We start from the raw sequence: 7,061 nt of genomic DNA on the forward strand, positions 1-7,061 counted from the left end.
TCAGTTCGCTCAGGAGTCGAATAAATATATCGAAATTACAAAATATCACTGACGTTGTCTACACAGTTCCTTCGCCATTTTAGGACCCGCGACTCCAGAATCTTACTACTGGAATATCGCACTGCATATTTACCCAAGTCGATCAACAGGGATCGAAAGATAAATCAATATTGGCGCATATTACACAATGACCGGATAAGATGTCGGTGGGTAAACAGCAAGAAAATCAGAGACAGTCACCTTAGACGGACGACCAGTTGCCTCTGACGGACGTGGCGGGACAGAGAGCCCATCGAACTGCGCGGAGATCAAACACAGGGACCAGGAGTGCGTTGTACCTCGGCCGATGGAGTAACACCGGCGGACGCACTCGACGTCGGTCACTCTCTCGGCTTCGGTGCTCGAGCTGCCTTCGGTCCTTGAGGAATCACCATCTCCTCCGCCCTGGGACGAGATAAGACGACGCTGTGACAGGGGTGTGACTGGGGGGGGGGGGGGGGGCGCAGCCAGGAGATGCCGGTCTTCAGGAAAAGTTCAGAATCCTAGGATGATTATTGAGTTTACTGGATTTCGTTGTATAAGGGGACATATTACTGAAAAAAACACAATTTGGATAACTTGGCCCTTTCGACCATTCAGGAGATGATAGACAATCGGTGACTGAGCCAATGCATGATATAGTGTTATCAGTGATAAATGATTCACTTATACAATTTAGAACTTTTCGTTAGTGGGTTACTTTAAAGTTAGCATTCGTTACACCGAAACATTTTCTTTCAAAATTGTTCTCATATCAGTAACCACTTCGACCTTACAGTATAATAAAATGCATGGAGTGTATTATTATATCAGAATTCAGACATCAAGACGATTACAAGCTTTCACCGACCCAACTTTTTCCATTTGTTTTTCCTGCGAGTGTAGTCGGTGAGGTATTTTTCATTCGCTTTTTGATCTACCCTTTAGGTCAGTTTTCTCTCTTTTATTCTCTTCTTGTTTTCTTATATCTAGGCCGATTTTCTCTTTTTCGGTATATAACCTCAAAAAACAACATAAGTAAGAAAAATGATAGTTACAAAATCCTGAAAATGCACGCAGAAAACAACTTCTTTTTTCAGATAATGCTGTTGCAATGCCGCTTATCCGCCGTATGCAGGTCAGGCGCTGCATGAACTCCACAGTGAAGTCCGGTGCATTCATTTCGGTGCCATAAGCATGACTGAAAGGTGGATGCGGGATCAGCGGCCCAATATGATACCCGAGCGGCGCACGTCTCTGCAATTTGTGCGAATCACTGAAGGGAAGCTTAGCCCAGTCGGGGAAGATGACTCGCCAGTTTTCGGGTTCCCTCTTTCACCGACACGCGGGCAGGAGGTGTATATATACAGGTATGAGCGTATGAGAAAATGGGGAAAATTATAATACAACTTCGGTTAATGGATGACTAAACCGCACAGACGAATATCTCTGAGAATGAGATTTGTTCGCGCATCGAGGATGTGAGTCCACCATGACGGGTACACTGCAGGCGGGGCGCTGCACTGTTTATATTGTCCACGAGATCATTATATATGCATAGCATAAATCTCCCAGACAAGCATTTGATTGATTTACTATCCGGGATGGAGCTGCTCCGGATGCCTGACCGCTTCTTTGCAGGAGGATCTCTAAGGCGAGCAAGGATCCGGTCACTGTTATGGCAACAGGACCGGTTGTTCCATTCATTTACTCGTTCTCTCTCTTTTTTTCTTTTTTTCGTTAATCTGGAGTCGATTTAGGTCAGAGTATTATTATCACGATCGGGACGTTGACTGACATGGATACCGTCGGGGAGAAAATTGAAAATATGAAAAATGACTTTCGAATTGAACAAACGAATGGGTCCCACGTAATTAGGAACTTGTTTAATGACCTGACCTAAAAATTGGTATCATGAGTCAATGGCACCCGATGTTAACGACAGGCTTGCGAACGCGGGTGAGGCGAGTTCCTTCGGGCTTTTGCGAGCGAGTCATTATTCTAAAAATGGGTACATGCAAGATGATTGTACCTTCGACGTGCATCGCAATAATCTTCCGTCTTGCTCCTCCTCGCCGGCGCAGATCCTCACACCTTCGACGTGCATCGCAATAATCTTCCGTCTTGCTCCTACTCGCTGCAGATCCTCACACCTTCGACGGGCATTGCAATAATCCTCCGTCTTGCACAGTGCCTTGCTCCTCCTCGCCGGCGCAGATCCTCACACCTTCGACGGGCATTGCAATAATCCTCCGTCTTACAGTGCCTTGCTCCTCCTCGCCGGCGCAGATCCTCACACCTTCGACGGGCATTGCAATAATCCTCCGTCTTGCACAGTGCCTTGCTCCTCCTCGCCGGCGCAGATCCTCACACCTTCGACGGGCATTGCAATAATCCTCCGTCTTGCACAGTGCCTTGCTCCTCCTCGCCGGCGCAGATCCTCACACCTTCGACGGGCATTGCAATAATCCTCCGTCTTACAGTGCCTTGCTCCTCCTCGCCGGCGCAGATCCTCACACCTTCGACGGGCATTGCAATAATCCTCCGTCTTACACAGTGCCTTGCTCCTCCTCGCCGGCGCAGATCCTCACACCTTCGACGGGCATTGCAATAATCCTCCGTCTTGCACAGTGCCTTGCTCCTCCTCGCCGGCGCAGATCCTCACACCTTCGACGGGCATTGCAATAATCCTCCGTCTTGCACAGTGCCTTGCTCCTCCTCGCCGGCGCAGATCCTCACACCTTCGACGGGCATTGCAATAATCCTCCGTCTTACACAGTGCCTTGCTCCTCCTCGCCGGCGCAGATCCTCACACCTTCGACGGGCATTGCAATAATCCTCCGTCTTGCACAGTGCCTTGCTCCTCCTCGCCGGCGCAGATCCTCACACCTTCGACGGGCATTGCAATAATCCTCCGTCTTGCACAGTGCCTTGCTCCTCCTCGCCGGCGCAGATCCTCACACCTTCGACGGGCATTGCAATAATCCTCCGTCTTGCACAGTGCCTTGCTCCTCCTCGCCGGCGCAGATCCTCACACCTTCGACGGGCATTGCAATAATCCTCCGTCTTGCACAGTGCCTTGCTCCTCCTCGCCGGCGCAGATCCTCACACCTTCGACGGGCATTGCAATAATCCTCCGTCTTGCACAGTGCCTTGCTCCTCCTCGCCGGCGCAGATCCTCACACCTTCGACGGGCATTGCAATAATCCTCCGTCTTGCACAGTGCCTTGCTCCTCCTCGCCGGCGCAGATCCTCACACCTTCGACGGGCATTGCAATAATCCTCCGTCTTGCACAGTGCCTTGCTCCTCCTCGCCGGCGCAGATCCTCACACCTTCGACGGGCATTGCAATAATCCTCCGTCTTACACAGTGCCTTGCTCCTCCTCGCCGGCGCAGATCCTCACACCTTCGACGGGCATTGCAATAATCCTCCGTCTTGCACAGTGCCTTGCTCCTCCTCGCCGGCGCAGATCCTCACACCTTCGACGGGCATTGCAATAATCCTCCGTCTTGCACAGTGCCTTGCTCCTCCTCGCCGGCGCAGATCCTCACACCTTCGACGGGCATTGCAATAATCCTCCGTCTTGCACAGTGCCTTGCTCCTCCTCGCCGGCGCAGATCCTCACACCTTCGACGGGCATTGCAATAATTCGTTTTACTCAGTGCCCCGGTCCTCCTCGCTGCAGATCCTCACACCTTCGACGTGCGTTGCAATAATTCGTTTTACGCAGTGCCCCGGTCCTCCTCGCTGCAGATCCTCACACCTTCGACGTGCGTTGCAATAATTCGTTTTGCGCAATGCCCCGGTCCTCCTCGCTGCAGATCCTCACACCTTCGACGTGCATTGCAATAATCCTCCGTCGTACACAGTGCCTTGCTCCTCCTCGCTGCAGATCCTCACACCTTCGACGAGCATTGCAATAATTCGTTTTGCGCAATGCCCCGGTCCTCCTCGCTGCAGATCCTCACACCTTCGACGTGCATCGCAATAATTCGTTTTGCGCAATGCCCCGGTCCTCCTCGCTGCAGATCCTCACACCTTCGACGAGCATTGCAATAATTCGTTTTACGCAGTGCCCCGGTCCTCCTCGCTGCAGATCCTCACACCTTCGACGAGCATTGCAATAATTCGTTTTACTCAGTGCCCCGGTCCTCCTCGCTGCAGATCCTCACACCTTCGACGTGCGTTGCAATAATTCGTTTTACGCAGTGCCCCGGTCCTCCTCGCTGCAGATCCTCACACCTTCGACGTGCATCGCAATAATTCGTTTTGCGCAATGCCCCGGTCCTCCTCGCTGCAGATCCTCACACCTTCGACGAGCATTGCAATAATTCGTTTTACTCAGTGCCCCGGTCCTCCTCGCTGCAGATCCTCACACCTTCGACGAGCATTGCAATAATTCGTTTTACTCAGTGCCCCGGTCCTCCTCGCTGCAGATCCTCACACCTTCGACGTGCGTTGCAATAATTCGTTTTACGCAGTGCCCCGGTCCTCCTCGCTGCAGATCCTCACACCTTCGACGTGCGTTGCAATAATTCGTTTTACGCAGTGCCCCGGTCCTCCTCGCTGCAGATCCTCACACCTTCGACGTGCGTTGCAATAATTCGTTTTACGCAGTGCCCCGGTCCTCCTCGCTGCAGATCCTCACACCTTCGACGTGCGTTGCAACAGTCCTCCGTCTTACGCAGCGCCTCGCTCCTCCACGCCGCCGCAGATCCTCACGCCTCCGCACACGAGGTCCATTTAGCGGCCATGTCAAGCGAAGCCATAAAAGATCCGAATCGACGCGGCCCCGAAGGGAACGGCGACGCTAATGGCCCGCTCGGATCCCGGCTCTTCGGGAATATGAAAATGAGACAAAAGTGTTGCATTAAGACCGAGAAATCGGGATGAAGAGAGAGAAAAAACGGGTTGCAAGGATGAGGGCGGAGTTCCGAGATTGCTGCTCCAGTTTGTAGGTCGTTAGAACGGTCGGTGCAACTTGGTGTCGGAGGCGCGCCCTTCCCGGCACTCATCTATCTTGCAGAGCCGCGTCCTGCATGGCAATACGACCTGCCTTTCCTCATTCCGTCCTTCTCTTAATTCTCATCTTCCTCCTCATTTTCTTCTTCTTCTACACCTTTTCTTCTTCTTCATCTTTCTCCTTTTTTCTCCTTCTGCTTCTGCTTTTTCTTCTACTTCTTCATATTTTGCTTCCTCCTCTTCTTCTTCCTCCTTTTCTCCTATCTGCTTCTTTTTCCTATTCTTCGGCATCTCATTCATCTTCCTCATATCCCTTCTTTCTTTAACTTTTCCTCCTCTTCCTTTTCTTTCTCTTCATCCTCATACTCCTCACCCTTCTACTAATCCTCCTTCACTACTACCTTCTCCTCTTCCTCTTTTTTCTCTACCTATTCATTTTGTTCCTCCTACCCCTTTCGCTTAGTTACGTGACAAAAAAAATATATATATGTATATTTATAAAATACACACACACACACACACACACACACACACACACACACACACACATTTATATATATATATATATATATATATATATATATATATATATATATATATATATATATATATATATATATATATATATATATATATATATATATATATGATAATGATAGGGGTAACTACCATAGACACAGTTTTCCGAATATATTGTAAGAACAATTGTTATTTTTTCATTAACTTTATTATTGTTATATTTGTAATCTACATTACACCATTATAATCAATAGTATTACCTATATTTTTGCTATCACCATTATCATTGGTAACACCCTTATCTTTATGATTATCTTTATGATGATCATCACCATTATCCTCATAAACATCACCTTCATCCTCACCCTCACCCCCATCCTCATCTTCATACTTATCATTCTCATTCTCATTAACACCATTACCCTTAGCATTATTATTCATATAACTTTATCCTCATCATTATCTGTATTATCCTCATAATCGTTTTTTCATGATCATCGCCATCATTGTCCATGTTATTACCATCATTATCATCATTTTTGGTATTATCATTATCGTTAATTGTATCATTATAATCTATATCACTCGTTGTGTATATCTATATTACATTTGCTGAATTTGTTTTATTCTCATCATTATCATAACCATTATCTGGCTATTATTATGCCTCTGCTTCTCCTTATTTCTTTCACTTCAGTATTTCTTTTCCTTCATATCATCATTCTCCTTCCTCTCTCTCTTCCCCATCCTCTATCTCCTTTTTTGATGTACTTAAAACAGAAGGAAAGTCTAGGGTCCTGGAAGGAAGAAATAGTCCTAGAGGTTATCCTTGTTATGACAACTCGGAAGGTAAATAGCCCAGCTGGAGAAAGGAAGAAAGGAAGAAAAAAGAAAAGAAAGAAAGAAAAAAGAAAAAAAGGAAGGAAGGGGGAAAGAAAGAAAGGAAAAAAGAAAACTAAACAGAAGGAAAAAATAAAGAAGAAAAGGGGAAAAAAGAACGAAAAAATAAAAAAGAAAGAAGACATAGTAAAAAGAAGGAAAGGAAGAAAGAAGAAAAAGGAAAAAAGAGAAAGAAATTATAAAAGTAAGGAAGGAAGAAAGAAGGAAGGGAAAAAGAAAGACCGAAAGAAAGAAATAAAAGGGTAAAGAAAAATATAAAGAAAGAAAAAAATGTATGAACAAATGAGTGAATCAACCAATTATTTCTTTCATTCATAAATGAATGAAAGAAATAAAAAAGAAAAACGAGAAGCCTTCCTTCTTGGACTTGGACCTCAAAACAGATAACGGAGCGACAGGAGCCCCGAGAGCTAAGAATGTCCTGCCGTTAGACTTGCGTGCTGTGTCCTTATGGAGACCCCAGGAGACGGCAGCTGCGAACCGGGATGGAGCGAGGCAGATTCTCGGTATCAGGGCACGTCAACGCAGCATATTAAGAGCTCCGTTTAAAGGCGACTGCGAGAGAGAGAGAGAGAGAGCGGGAGAGAGAATGGGATTTTGCTTTTAGATTTTTTTTTTTTTTTTTTTTGGGGGGGGGGTAGGATGATAGGGGTTTGGGGG

Source organism: Penaeus vannamei, chromosome 6 (assembly GCF_042767895.1).
Source record: "Penaeus vannamei isolate JL-2024 chromosome 6, ASM4276789v1, whole genome shotgun sequence".
Lineage (NCBI taxonomy): Eukaryota > Metazoa > Arthropoda > Malacostraca > Decapoda > Penaeidae > Penaeus > Penaeus vannamei.